The following is a 16,069-nucleotide window of genomic DNA, read 5'->3' as shown; positions in this document are numbered from 1 at the left end:
ACTCTTCTCTGGTAACAAGCATCTTAATTATTAAAACTTATTTAGAATTACAATATAGGGGGCAGCTAGATGGCACAGTGGATAGAGCACCGGCCCTGGAGTCAGGAGTACTTGAGTTCAAATCCAGCCTCAGACACTTAATAATTACCTAGCTGTGTGGCCTTGAGCAAGCCACTTAACTCCATTTACTTTGCAAAAACCTAAAAAAAAAAAAAGATTTACAATATAGTAAAGCAAATGATCATAGTAGCATAATGTTTGATAAATTCAAAGATATTAGGGTAAGAATTCCCAAAACTATTAACAAAAGAGAAACTAGGCCTAGACTAATTTATCATGCCATATTCTAAGATACGTTACAAAGGGGTACATGACTTAGGCATAAAGGGTAACATCATAAACACATTGGAAGAGCAAGGAAGAAAATACCTGATAGATCTATGAATAGGAAAAAAATTCATAATAATCCAATGACTAGAAAGAATCAGAGGAGATAAAATGAATAAGTTTGATGATAATTTTTTAAAAATTATACAAACAAAATTAATGTTGCTAAAATTGGAAGAAAAGCAGGGGTAAGTGGGAGGAAGATATTTATAGAAAGTTTCATAACAAAGGTCCTATTTCTAAGTTATATAAGGAACTGCTTCAAATTTATAAAAAAAATAATAAAATGAGCCATTCCCCAACAATAAACAGTCAAATGATACAGACAAATCTCAAAGGAAAAAAGTTAAAACTATCAAAAGTCATATAAAATATTCTCTAAATCCTAATAATTACAGGAATACAAATTTAAACAAATTTGAGGTTCTACCTCATACTCATGATATAGATCAAGTTTACTAAAAAAGAAGTGACAAATTTTGGAGGGGCTGTGGGAAAACAGGTAAATTAATGCATTATTGGTAGAGTTGTGAAATTAAGAGACTTCTAGAAAATAATTTAGAGCTCATATTCAAAAGGTTATTAGATTGTATATACCCCTGTACTCACTAAAACCACTATTAGATTTGAAACCCTAAAGAGATCAAAGAAAGATAAAAAGAATCTAAATGTATAAAAATATTTACAATAACTATTTTTTGTTTCAAAAAACTTAAAACAAACATGATGTCCATCAATAGAATAACCAAACTAGCTATGGAATATTAATATAATGAAATATTATTGTGCTAAAAGAAATGAGTTAGGGGATCAGCTTTAGAAAAATCTCAGAAGACATATAAAAAGATTCAAAGTGAAATGCCCAGATTCAGAAGAATGATTTAGATAATACTACTACTTTTAAAAAAATAACTTTTTAATCAACACAATGACCATCTATACTTCCAGAGAACTTAAGAAAAAACATGCTACTCATCTCCTAATAGAAATAATCATCACAATGACCAACTATACATCCAGAGGACTAAATATAAAATATACTACTCATCTTCTTATAAAGAAGTAATGAGTCTTCCAGCTAAGATGGCAGAGAGAAGACAGGCACAGTGCCAATCCCCTGATCTTCCCTTTATAAATAATATGAAACAAACCTCTTAACAGAAACCCAATCGACAAAACCCAGAAAGAAAAGCCAGAAGAACATCCACCTCAGGATCTGAATTCCGAGATCATGGGTAAGTCCTGGAGCAGAAGGTGGAATCTGTCTGGAACAAGACCAGTGAGTGCTTGGTAGCCTGGATCAGCAATGAATTAGCCTGATTAGCTGTGGGACTGAAGCCTGGTAGCCTGAAGGCCTGAGAACCTGACATGCTTGATCAGTGGGGGGGGGGGGGGAGGGCTAGAGCCTGGTCGACCACGGGGGCTTGGGTCAACTAGGGAACAGAGGCATTGGTGTTGGCACTGACCCTCCTGAGCTTTCTGGCAAGGCTAGGAGAATTCCCTTAGGAAAAGCTGCAGACATTGATCCCTGGGCTCTTCTGGTCAGGAGGAACTCAGAGTCCACACCTCCATTTCAGCTGAAGCCTCTTCCCAGAACAAACAGAATTACAGACTACCTTCACCCCAGACAAAGGCCAAGCAGCAGAAACACCACAGCTGACAATAGGGAGAGTGATCATCTCACTCCAGGGTATAGCCAACTGTTGATGGAAGAAAAAAGTATTAACAGCTTCAACCACTCCCTCTAGGCCAAGGGAGAAGTCTTCAATCAAGGTCACAGAGACTTCAGAGAAAGCAGCCAGGACCCTCTACTGGCTGACTGGAGATATTACACTCAGTAAGAACAACCTCTAGCACCCCTACTGGCCAACTGGAGATATTGTACTCAGTGAGCAAACCCTCTATCACAACCTACTGGCCAGCTACAGATATTGCACTCAGTGAGTAAAGCCCAAACACCTGTGAACTAGCCCCTCCTCAACATAAGTTTTTAGGATAATGAAGAAAGGCCAACACAAAGGAGGGTCTATAGAAAAATTCTTGGAAGGAAAAGACACTAACTCAGAGAGATCTAGAACCTCTGAGGAGAATATGACCTGGTCTCCAGCAAGGAAAGACTTCTTTGAAGAAATAAGGAAGGAGTTTAAAATTCAATTTGAAAATTTGGGAGACAAAATTAACACCTTGCAACAAGAAAAAAATTCTCTCAAACCAGCAATTGGTCAAATAGAAAACTCTTTCAAAAATAGAACTGACCAATTGGAAAAGGAGTTGCAAAAGGTAAATGAAGAAAATTTTTCTCTACAAAAAGGAATGGAGTCTGTGGAAACTAATGACTTCACGAGACAGCAAGAGTCTGTTAAACAAAACCAAAAAATTGAAAAAATAGAAGAAAATGTAAAATACCTCATCAGCAAAACTACTGACCTTGAGAATAGATCAACAAGGGACAACCCAAGAATTATAGGTCTTCATGAAAACACTGAAGAGAAAACAATCCTGGGCTTAATATTACAGGATTTAGGGATGGAAAATTGCTCTGATATCATGGAAACAGACGGCAAAATTGTTATTGAAAGAATATATCAGCACACCGACAAGATGGTGGCTGTGGCAGCGGTGGCAGTGGTGGTGGCCAGTGGCCTGAGTCGCCTCTTGCTCTTCCTCTCGCAGTTTTACATCCTAAGGGGAGGAGAAAGTACAGCAACTCCAGTTTATGTGATGAAGTGTCCAAGCAATGGTTTGTTCAGCAAACTGCCTGCAGATTGCATGGAGTGCAAAACAAATTACTCCTGTGTGTATGGAAAGCCTGCCATTTTTGACTGCACAATCAAGTCTCAAATCACCTGTGTTGATCAGAACTTCACACAGCAAAATAATTTTACAATCACCATGACCTGCAGCTTTTGCTGACAACTTCCAGAAACAGATTATGAGTGCTCCAATGCTACAAACTGTATGACTGTGTCCTGTCCCCGACAGCGTTATAGTGCCAATTGTACAATTCACGATCATATTCATTGCTTAGGTAAGCGTACCTTTCCCAAAATGCTGTACTGTAACTGGATTGGAGGTTATAAATGGTCTACTGCCCTGGCACTAAGCATTACCCTTGGTGGATTTGGAGCAGATCGATTCTACCTGGGTCAGTGGCGAGAAGGTCTAGGCAAGCTATTCAGGTTTGATGGCCTGGGAATATGGACTCTGATAGATGTTCTGCTAATTGGAGTTGGCTATGTTGGTCCAGCTGATGGTTCCTTATACATTTAAAATGATTAATGTGCTTCAGAAAGGGAGCAACATTAGAAAAGTCCTTAAGAATGTATAAATCAGTTTTAATTGTGTCAAGTTGTTGCTATTTCTATGTTTTAATGTACAGTATCTGTACTTTGCCTGCCTTAATTAAGGTTAAATAAATTAATGTCATTAAACCATGAAAAAAAAAAGAATACCTCAATCCCCTCTGAAAAGAGATCCTAAAATGAAAACAGCAAGGAATGTTGTGGCCAAATTCCAGAACTATCAGATAAAAGAGAAAATCTTGCAAGCAGGCAGAAAGAAACAATTTAAATACCAAGGAATCCCAGAAAGGATTACACAGGATCTGGCTGAATCAACATTAAGGGATCAAAGGACCTAGAACAAGATATTCCAAAGAGCAAGGGAGCTTGGAATGAAGCCAAGAATCCACTATCCGGCAAAGCTGAGCCTTTTCTTTCAGGGTAAAGGATGGACATTTAACTAAATGGAAGACTTCCAACAATTCCTTATGAAAAAAATCAGAGGTAAATAGAAAATTTGGACATCAAAAAGGAGGTTCAAGAGACATACAAAAGGTAAATGGGGGGTAAAGAAAAAAACTGCTATCCAATAAGATGAAACTGACTATATTCCAGCATGGGAAAAAAATTCTCATAACTCTTGAGCATTGTAACTCTATCAGAGAGAATATACTTTGCCAGAAGTGATGGACAAGAGAATGCTACCCAATGGGATGAAACTGGCTATATATATATGGGAGAAAGACATTAATAAATCTCAAAAATTTTAATTCTTATTATAGAGAATATACTAAGCCAGAAGTAAATGGATAATAAGAATTTTCGATGACTTAGATAGAATGATTAAAAACATTTCCTCCTTAAAAAAGGGAATAGGAAGGAGACAGAGGAGGGAGGGGATTGAATGGTGTAAATCTCATTACATTAAGAGCTACAAAAGGCCTATTGTAATAGAGGGAGAGACAGGAAGAGATGAGAAACACCTGAATCTTCCTCTCATTAGACTTGGCATAAAGTTAACTTACACACACACTCAGTTAACTTAAAAAATATCTTACCTTTCAAGTATTACAAGGGAAAAAGGGGAGGGTGGAATGGAGACAGGGAGAGGGAGAACAAAGGGAACTAGCAGAAGGAAGATAAAGGAAAAAGGGAAAGGGGAAAGAAAGGGAAGGGTGGATATAGGAGGGCAAATACACTGAAGGTGGTGGTATTCAGAAATAAAATATGTGGGAATAGGATAAGGGGGGGAAAGGGGGGGAAATACAAACAGAAGGAAAATAGCATGGAGGGCAACAAAGAATTAGTAATTATAACTGCGAAAGTGAATGGGATGAATTCTCCCTTAAAACATAAGTGAATAGCAGAGTGGATTAAAAACCAGAAACCTACAATGTGCTGCTGACAAGAAACTCATTTGAAGTAGAGAGATACATACAGAATAAAGGTAAAAGGTTAGAGCAAAATATATTTTGCTTAAGTCGAAGTTAAAAAAGCAGGAGTAGCAATTCTTATCACAGACAAAGCAACTGCAAAAATAGATAGCATTAAAAGAGATAAGGAAGGAAAACTATATCCTCCTAAAAGGTCCCATAGATAATAAAGTGATTTCAATACTGAATATGTATGCACCCAATGGTATAGCATCCAAATTCTTAGAGGAGAAGATGAAAGAACTACAGGAAGACATAGACAGCAAAACTCCACCTAATGGGAGACCTCATCCTCCCACTCTCAGATTTAGATAAATCAAATCTTAAAATAAACAAGAAAGAAGCTAAGGAGGTAAATAGATTGCTAGAAACCCTAGATATGATAGAATTATGGAGGAAATTGAACGGGATAGAAAAGAATATACCTTTTTTCTGCATTATATGGCACTTACCCCAAAACTGACCATGTACTAGGGCATAAAAGCCTAATAATCAATTGAAGAAAGACAGAAATAGTGAATACATCTTTCTCAGATCATAATGTAATAAAAATTATATGCAATATTGGGCCAGAGAGAGATATACACCCAGAAATAATTGGAAGCTAAATAACCTCATTTTAAAGAATGAGTGGATCAAACAACAAACTATATAAAGAATTAAATATTTTATCCTAGATAATGAAAATAATGAAACAACATACCAAATCCTATGGGATTCATTCAAAGTGGCTGTCAGGAGATATGCTATATTGTTAAATGCTTATATGAAAAAATTAGGGAAAGAGGAAATCAGTACACTAAATATACAATCATAAAAATTAGAGAAAGAATAAATTAAAAACTCCCAATTAAATACAAAATTAGAAATTTTAAAAATTAAAAGAGAAATTAATAAAATCAAAAGCAAAAAATATTGAATTAATAAATTAAACCAAGAGCTGGTTTTATAAAAAAACAATAAAATTGATAAACCACTGGTCAATTTGATTTTAAAAAAGAAAGAAGAAAAACAAATTACTAATATCATAAATGAAAAAGATGAATTCACCACCAATGAGGAGGAAATTAAAGTAATAATTCAGAATTATTTTGCCCAACTCTATGCCAATAAATTTGAAAATCTAAGTGAAATGGATGTATTTACAAAAATATAATTTTCCCAGGGTAAATGAAGAGGAAATTAAATACCTAAACAACCCTATCTCAGAAAAAGAAATTCAAAAAGCCATCAATGAACTCCCTAAGAAAAAGTCTCCAGTACCTTATGGATTCACAAGTGAATTCTCCCAAACACTTAAGGAACAATGGTTCCAAATCTATATAAACTCTTTGGAAAAAATAGGTGAAGAGGGAACACTGCCTAACACCTTTTAATGACACCAATATGATGCTGATACCTAAATCAGGAAGAGTTAAAACAGAGAAAGAAAATTATAGACCTATCTCCATGATGAATCTTAAATAAAATCTTAACAAAATGACTGTGACAAGTTATCACTAAGATAATACATTATGACCAAGTGGGATTTATCCCAGGAATACAGAGTTGGTTCAATATTAGGAAAACTGTCAGTATAATTAATTATATCAACAACAAACCTATCAGAAATCATATGATTATATTAATAGATGTTGAAAAAACTTTTGACAAAATGCAGCACCCATTCCTATTAAAAAACACTAGAGAATGTAGGAATGAATGAACTGTTCCTTAGAATAATAAGCAGTATCTATCTGAAACAACCAACAAACATTTTATGCAATGGGGATAGACTAGGGGCATTCCCAATAAGATCAGGGGTGACACAAGAATGCCCATTATCACAACTACTATTCAATATTGTACTAGAAATGTTAACTTCAGCAGTAAGAGAAGAAAAAGAAATTGAAGGTATTAGAAAAGGGAAGGAAGAGACAAAACTCTCAATCTTTGCAGATGGCATGATGGTATACACAGAGAATCCCAAGAAATTATCTGAACAACTACGGAAACAATTAGCAAATTTAGCAAAGTTGCAGGATATAAAATGAATTCTCAACTTTTCTGTGTATGACTAGAAAGATACAGCAGGAAGAACTAGAAACAGAAATTCCATTCAAAGTATCCTCAGAAAATATAAAATACCTGGGAGTCTATTTGCCAAGGCAGACTCAGAAACTTTTTGAACACATTTACAAAACACAAAACACTTCTCACACAAATAACATCAGATTTAAATAACTGGGCAAACATCAACTGCTCATGGATAGGTCGAGCTAATATAAGAAAAATGACAATTATACCAAAATTAAACTACCTGTTTATTGCCCTACCAATCAAAATTCCAAAAAAATTACTTTAATGAGTTAGAAAAGGTGGTAAGTAAATTCATACAGAGAAATAAAAAGTCAAGAGTTTCCATAGATTCAATGAAAAAAAGTACAAAAGAAGGTAGCTTAGCCCTACCAGATCTAAACATGTATTATAAAGCATCAGTATTGTCCAAGAAATAGAGTGGTGGACAAGTGGAATAGACTAGGTACAATAGCAGGAAATGATTATAGTTATCTGCTATTTGATAAAGCCAAAGAATCAAGCTATTGGGATAAAAACTCTTCAATAAAAACTGCTGGGAAAATTGGAAGTTAGTATGGAAGAAAATGAGATTAGACCAAAACCTCATACCCTATTCCCAAGATAAAATCCAAATGGATACAAGATTTAGACATAAAAAACAATATTAGTGGCAGCTAGGTGGTGCAGTGAATAAAGCACCGGCCTTGGAGTCAGAGGTACCTGGGTTCAAATCCAGTCTCATGCACTTAATAATTACCTAGCTGTGTGGCCTTGGGCAAGCCACTTAACCCCGTTTGCCTTGCAAAAACCTAAAAAAAAATATTAGAAGCAAACTAAAAGATCAAGGAGTAGTTTACCTGTCAGATCTATGGAAAGGGAAGCAGTTTAGGACTGAGGAAGAGATGGAGAAAATCACTAAAAGCAACCTAGATGATTTTGATTTCATTAAATTAAAAAGCTTGTGCACAGATAAAATCACTGTTACCAAGATCAAAAGAAATATAGTAAACTGGGACTCATTTCTAAAATATGCAGAGAATTGCATCAATTTTTTTTTAAAAAGTCATTCCCCAATTTACAAATGGTCAAAGAATATGCAAAGGCAATTTATGGTTGAGGAGATCAAAGTGATCAATAGTCATATGAAAAATTGCTCTAAATCATTACTTATTACAGAAATGCAAATTAAAGTATCTCTGAGGTACCACTTCACAACTCTCAGACTGGCCAATATGACCAGAAAGGACAATGATTAAGGTTGGAAGGGTTATACATTGTTGGTGGAGCTGTGAACTCATCTAGTCTTTCTGGAGATCAGTCTGGAACTATGCTCAAAGGGCAACAAAAATGTGCATATCCATTGATCCAGCAATACCACTACTGGGCCTTTATCCAGAAGTAATGATGATAAAGGGTAAAAACATCACTTGTACAAAAATATGCATAGCAGCCCTGTTTGTGGTGGCAAAGAATTGGAAATCAAATAAATGTCCTTCAATTGGGGAATGGCTTAGCAAACTGTGGTGTATATATATATGCCATGTAATACTATTGTTCTATTTGAAACCAGGAGTGACAGGAATTCAGGGAAGCCTGGAAGGATTGCATGAACTGATGCTGAGTGAGATGAGCAAAACCAGAAAAACACTGTACTCCCTAACAGCAACATGGGGATGATGATCAACCTTGATGGACTTGCTCATTCCATCAGTGCAACAATCAGGGACAATTTGGGGCTGTCTGCAATGGAGAATACCATCTCTATCCAGAGAAACAACTGTGGAGTTTCAACAAAGACCAAGGACTATTACCTTTAATTTAGAAAATTTAGAAAAATTTAGAAATTTAGAAAATTTAGCATCTAGAAATTTAGAAAAACCCTGATATCTTGTTGTCTGATCTTGCTATCTCTTTTAATTTATGTTTCTTCCTTAAGGATATGATTTCTTTCTCATCACATTCAATTTGGATCAATGTAAACTGTGGAAACAATGAGAGGACTGGCAAATTGCCTTCTGTTGGGGGTGAGGAGGGAAGTAAATTAGGTGAAAAATTATAAAACTCAAAATAAATGAAATATTTAGAAAAAAGAAGTAAAGAACTTAGAGTACTGATGGATTTTTTTGAGAAAGCTAATGAAGGATTTTGTTTTGTTTGACTAAGCTTATTTGTTTTCTTAATTTTTATTTTTTATTGAATTTTACAATTTTCCCCTAATTTCATTTCTCTCCCTCCACAGAAGGCAGTCTGATAGTCTTTGCATTGTTTGCATGCTATACATTGATCAAAACTGAATGTATAGAGAGATAAATCATAACCTGAAGGAAAAAACAAAATATAAGAGATAACAAAATTACATAAGATAACTTTTTTTTAAATTAAAGGTAATAGTCTTTGGTCTTTCTTTAATCTCCACAATGCTTTCTTTGGAAATAGAAGGTATTCTCCATTGCAGATACCCTAAAATTGTCCCTGATTGTTGCACTGATGAAATGAGCAAGTCCATTATGGTTGATCATCACCTCCATGTTGCTATTAGGGTGTACAGTGTTCTTCTGGTTCTTCTCATGTTATTCAGCATCAGTTCATGCAAAGACTTCCAAACTTCTCTGAATTCCTATCCTTCTTGGTTTCTAATAGAACAATAGGGTTCTGTTATGGATCATAATGTACATATACCACATTTTGTTCAGCCATTCCCCAGTTGATGGGCATTTACTCAATTTCAAATTCTTTGCCACCACAAACAGAGCTGCTATGAATATTTTTTCACAAATGATGTTTTTACTCTCTTCAGGGTATAGATCCAGTAGTGGTATTGCTGGATCAAAAGGTATACTTATTTCTATTGCCATTTGGGCATAATTCCAAATTGCTCTTTAGAAAGTTTGGATCAGTTCACAGCTCCACCAACAATGTATTAATGTCCCAGATTTCCCACATTCCTTCCAACAATGATCATTGTCCTTTCTGGTCATATTGGCCAGTCTGAGAAGTTTGAGATGGTATCTCAAATTTGAATTTGTCTAATAAGTAATGGTTTAGAGCAATTTTTCATATGACTATAAATAGCTTTGATTTCCTCACCTGTAAATTGCCTCTGCATATCCTTTGAGCATTTGTCAATTGGGGAATGGCTTGTTTTTTTTAACAATTGGACCTCAGTTCTCTATATATTTTAGAAATGAGTTCTATATGTCAGAAATACTAGCTGTAAAAATGGTTTTCTAATTTATTACATTTATTTTGATCTTGATTACAGTGGCTTTCTCTGTGCAAAGGCTTTTTAATTTAATGTAATCAAAATTATCTAGTTTGTTTTAATGATGTTCTCCATTTCTTTCTTGGTTGTAAACTGCTTCACTTTCTATAGATCTCACAGGTAAACTACTATTTGATCTTCTAGTTACCTTCTAATGTCTTTTATGTCTAAATCCTGTATCCATTTTGATCTTATCTTGGTAAAGGATGGGAGATGTTGGTCTAATCCAAGTTTCTGCCATACTAACTTCCATTTTCCCCAACAGCTTTCATTGAAGAGAGAGTTTTTGTCCCAGAAGCTGTACCCTTTGAGTTTATCAAAAAAGTAGATTATTATAATCATTTCCTGCTATCTTTTTTGCACCTAGTCTATTCCACTGATCCATCACTATTTCTTAGAAAATACCAGACAGTTTTGATGACTGATGCTTTAATATTATAATTTTAGATCTGTTAGGGCTAAAGCATCTTCTTTTGCACTTTTTTTCAATTAATCCCTGGAAATTCTTTTTTTTTTATTTCTCTATATGAATTTACTTATAACTTTTTCTAGCTCAGCAAAATATTTTTTTGGAATTTTGATTGGTGAGTGACTAAATAGTTTAATTTAGGTAGAATTATCATTTTTATTATATTAGTTCAGCCTATCCATGAGCAGTTGATATTTGCCTAGTTACTTAAATCTGATTGTATTTGTGTGAGAAGTACTTTGTAGTGGTTATTATAGAGTTTCTGAGACTGCCTCAGCAGGTAGCCTCCCAAGTATTTTATATTGTCTGAAATTGCTTTGAATAGGATTTTTCTTTCTAACTCTTCCTGCTGTATCTTGCTAGTGATATATACAAATGCTAAGGATTTTTTTTATTATTTATTATATTTATTTTAAAAGGATATTTATTTTTATATCCTTCAAGTTTGCTAAAGTTCCTATTTGTTTCTGGTAGTTTTTTAGATGATTTTTTTAGGATTCTCTAGGTATACCATCATGTCATCTACATAAAGTGAGAGTTTTGTTTCTTTCTTCCCAATTCTAATTCCTTCAATTTCTTTTTCTTTTCTTATTGCTGAAGCTAACATTTCTAAGACAAAATTGAACAGTAGTGGTGATAACAGGCATCCTTGTTTCACCCCCTGATCTTATTGGGAATACTTCTAGTTTGTCCCCATTGCATATAATGTTTGTTGATGGTTTCAGATATTTAATGCTAATCATTCTAAGGAACAATACATTTAATTCCTAAATTCTCTAGTACTTGTAGTAGGAATAGGTGCTGTATTTTGTCAAAGGCTTTTTCATCATTTTTAAGATAATCATATGATTTTGATATGTTTGTTATGGATTATATTAATAGTTTTCCTAATATTGAACCAACCCTGCATTCCTGGAATGAAACCTATTTGATCATAGTGTATTATCCTAGTGATAATGTGTTGTAATCATTTTTCTAAGATTTTTATTTAAGATTTTTGCATCTATATTCATCAGGGAGATGGGTCAATAATTTTCTTTCTCTGTTTTAACTCTTCCTGGTTTAGGTATTAGCACCATATTGGTTTCATAGAAAGAGTTAGGGAGAGTTCTGTCTTCATCTACTTTCCCAAAGAGTTTATATAGAATTGGAGCCAAATGTTCCCTACATATTTGATAGAATTCACTTGTGAATCCATCTGGTCATGGAGATTTTTTGTTAGGGAGTTCAATAATGGCTTGTTGAATTTCTTTTTCCTGAGATAAGGTTGTTTAGGTATTTAATTTCCTCTTCATTTAACCTGGGCAACTTATATTTCTTATAAATATTCATCAATTTCCCTTAGATTATCAAATTTATTGGCATACAGTTGGACAAAATAATTCTGAATTATTACTTTAATTCCCTCCTCATTGGTGGTGAGTTCACCTTTTTCATTTATGATACTAACAATTTGGTTTTCTCATTTCTTTTTTTAAAATCAAATTAACCAGAGCTTTATCAATTTTATTGGTTTTTTCATAAAACAAACTCTTTGTTTTATTTATGAGTTCAATAGTTTTCTTCCTTTTGATTTTATTAATTTCTCCTTTAATTTTTAGAATTTATAATTTAGTATTTAATTGGGGGGTTAATTTGTTCTTTCTCTAATTTTTTTTAGTTGCATGTCTAGTTCATTGATTTCTTCCTTCTCTAATTTATTCATGTAAGTATTTAAAGATATAATCAATCCCAGACAACTGCCTTAGTTGTATCCCACAAGTGTTAGTACAAGCAAAACATACTAAAAGACAGAATTCAGGGAAACAACCTAAGGAGCATAGGTCTCCCAGAAGAACAGAACAAGACAAAAAAAATTTTAACACCATAATAAATAAAATAATAAAAGAGAATTTCCAAGAATTTCTAAACATAGAAATTAAAATTACAATTGAAAATGTCACAGTTTGCCTCCAGAAAACCCCAAGGTTGCAAACACTAAAACACATAGTGTTTAAATTTAAGAAATAACAGGTTCTAGAATCCAGCAGGAGAAAGATCTTCTAATACAAAGGAAAGGACATTTAAATAACAAAACTAATAAATAATAAGACTAATCTACAACCACTAGAAAAAGGAAGAGGAATGGAATAATGTGTTCTAAAGAGCAATGATATAGGATATAGACTAGAGTGAGATATCCTGCAAATCTAAGTTCAACTATATAGCCAAAATATGTACATTCAATAACATAAAAAAGAGTTTGAATTTTAGAAAGAAAATCAGAGCCAAAGAGATTATTTGTTTCTTGAGCATCCAAACAACAAAAATGCAGGAAGAGTGAACAAATGAAGCAGACATGTATAGTAATGTCAGCAGAGTGATAACAGAGACAGCTAAGGGGTTTTTTGTATTTTTGTTGGGTTTTTTGCTCAATGTTCACAAGAAGTTGAGGTGAAAGCAAAAATCTAATAAAGAACAGTGAAGAGTCAGATGAGGGAAATTATGTATAGAATCTAGTGACACCCTACTTACAGATGAATGCTTTTTTTTTGAAAGACTATAATTAAGTGTGGTAGCCAGTATTATTCTTATTATTCCACCAAAGGTGAAAATTTTATATGGGGCAAGATGGACCATAGTAAAAGCATATGCCAAGAATATTTTCTTAAATCAAGAACAACAGTTGGAGGCTTGATAAATGATGCCAACTAGCAACCTGGCAACATGATCTCCAAGACAGCTTTCAGGAAACCAAGCATTTGAGTTCTGGTAGAATTTTGTTTGCAGGGTTGGGTAGTATAGACCATTAAATGATAGGTTAGTTTTTCACATTGTCAAAAGCTTATCACCAAATATTACAGTATTGATGATTAGTCCTTCAGGAGACAAGTTAGCTTTACCCTACTATTGAAACATTATCACTATAATACTGTACTGGATTAGAACATCAAGAGACAGTTTTACCATACTGTTGCATGTTTATGACTACAATAATAACATAGTGATGTTATGCCCAGTATTACTATAATTTTGTGGTTCCTCCATGACATAGGAAAGACCTACAGATAAAAGACCAAGGTCTCCTACTATATCCAAACCAATACCAGAAGTCCTGTTTCCAATACTAAATGGCCACAGAGTTAAGACAGTTCTGGAAAAGGTAATGAGAAGGATTTCATTGCACAATTTTCCACTCACTTTAATCAACATAATGTTCATGTCATGATCATTCACTTGAATTCATGGTCTTCTTTGATTTATGAAGACAACAATCAATGAAGGACTATATTAAAATGTGAGAAAATAGATGAAAAGGAGTTGATTAATAGGAGGATAGAGAGGAGTGAATAATGTGCCAGGGTAAACAAGGTCTAGAGAAACAGAGTGTACAGGGAAGTGCATGAGAAGGAAGCGGGGGGGACTGAAAAGGAGGGGGGAAGGAAGGAAGAAGTCTTTGGAGATGAGGAAGTTCCACTAATAAATGCACCTATGGGTGAAGAGAAATGGTCAATTAAGGGAGAAGAGAACCTGATATTAAATTAGGCTTAAGGGTTTTGATGCTCAAAAAGTCATCTTGTCATAGGAGTTGGAGAACTGAAATACCTGGAGGCAGCCACTAATTGGAGGAGTTGGAGAGTATTAACACAGCGTGGGAAAAAAGTCATCTAGAAAGCATATAAATCAATGCTGAATTGCATAATAAGGGACCTGGTTTGGGAAGGACCACTATGAACAGTATCCTCTCTAATATATGCATTAATTTATATTGTTCTACTTGAAAAGGGAGACTTCTCAAGGTGCAATTTCTATAAGGTGGTGACAGAAAGTATGTAGAGGAGATGGATAACTTGCAAGTTTTGTTTACATGAACAGAGAAAAAAGGAGACCAAATAATTATAGGGAGCATAAATCAGAAAATGTAGAGTAAAATAGGATAATGGACATAGAGAAAATGAAAAATGAAGAGAGTAAAAGAAATACATTTTAGAGGGGACCCAAAAACTGAGAAATAAAAAACAGGATTAGTTTAAAGTGTGGATAGAAAGGGGGAATATCAAATTTGAAGGGAGGTCACGGTTGAAGGTAAGAGAGTCAATGAAAACAAGGTCACCTTTAAAAAAGGATAAAGTAACTGAAGGAACCTGCATCTACAGCAAAAACAAAAACTTGAAACTGAAAAGCTTCTGCCCAGACAACATTAATGTACCTAAGATAAGAAAAGAAACAGCTAATAATAAAAAAGAAAAAGTAAGCTTTGTATCATTTCTCTCATAAGGGTTTGTTTTCCAGAATGCATAAACAAATTATATATATATATATAAATCTAATAGCCATTCCCCAATAGATATATGGTCAAAGGATACGAACAGATAGTTCTGAAAAGAACCATAAAATATTCACAACTGCTCCACATCTCTAATAAGAAAAATGCAAATCAAAACAGCCCTCTCATTGGCAAAAATGATCTCCCTCCCCACCAAAAAAGAGCAATCAACTTGGAGGAGTTATGGAAAGATAAGTACACTAATATATTGTTGATAAAGATTTAAAATGGTACAACCATTTTTTGGAAGGCAATTACAAAAATCCACAAATAAAGTGACTAAAATGTCCATTTGTTTTGTATCTGGCACTCTTACTGACTTTATACCTCAAGGATGCCAGTAATAAGAAAAAAGTTCCCATAAACTACAAAATATTTATAGTAGCACTTTCTACAATAGCAGAAATAAAAACAAAATAGATGCCCATCAATTGGATCATATTCATCACACATATTTTTATAGCATAGTTATGCTATAAAAATATGTGTGATAAATACATATATATATATATATATATATATATAGCTGCATGAAAGATCTTGATGAACTGATGGAAGTTCTATCTTATAATGGTATAAATGAAAAAAAGAAACATCAAGAAATAGAAAGTAAATGTAACAGATTTATAAAGATCAAATTGGACTCCATTTAAGAGATATGAGAAGATACTCCCAGCCTAATCCCACTTTGTGGAAGCGAGGACCATAGGTGTTACTCATGGATGTGTTTTTGTATGTTTTCAATGTATCTGCCAGTTTTACTAATTTTTTTGTCTTCTTCCTGTCCTTCAAAAAAAAATACTATTTGCCTTATGGGATGCCTTGGCAAGAGATGGAGGAGGAAATAAATGTGATACTATGTTGATGTAAGAT

General features: G+C 34.0%; 1 pseudogene; it reads left to right on the top strand.

Moving 5' to 3' along the window:
* The first annotated feature begins 2,988 nt into the window (after positions 1–2,988).
* LOC141489885 (TM2 domain-containing protein 3 pseudogene) lies at positions 2,989–3,799 on the top strand (annotated as a pseudogene).
* Positions 3,800–16,069: the final 12,270 nt, after the last annotated feature.

Source organism: Macrotis lagotis, chromosome 5 (genome assembly GCF_037893015.1).
Source record: "Macrotis lagotis isolate mMagLag1 chromosome 5, bilby.v1.9.chrom.fasta, whole genome shotgun sequence".
Classification (NCBI taxonomy): Eukaryota; Metazoa; Chordata; class Mammalia; order Peramelemorphia; family Peramelidae; genus Macrotis; species Macrotis lagotis.
Note: the sequence above shows the minus strand (reverse complement) of the source record. Positions and strands in the feature narration are given on the sequence as shown.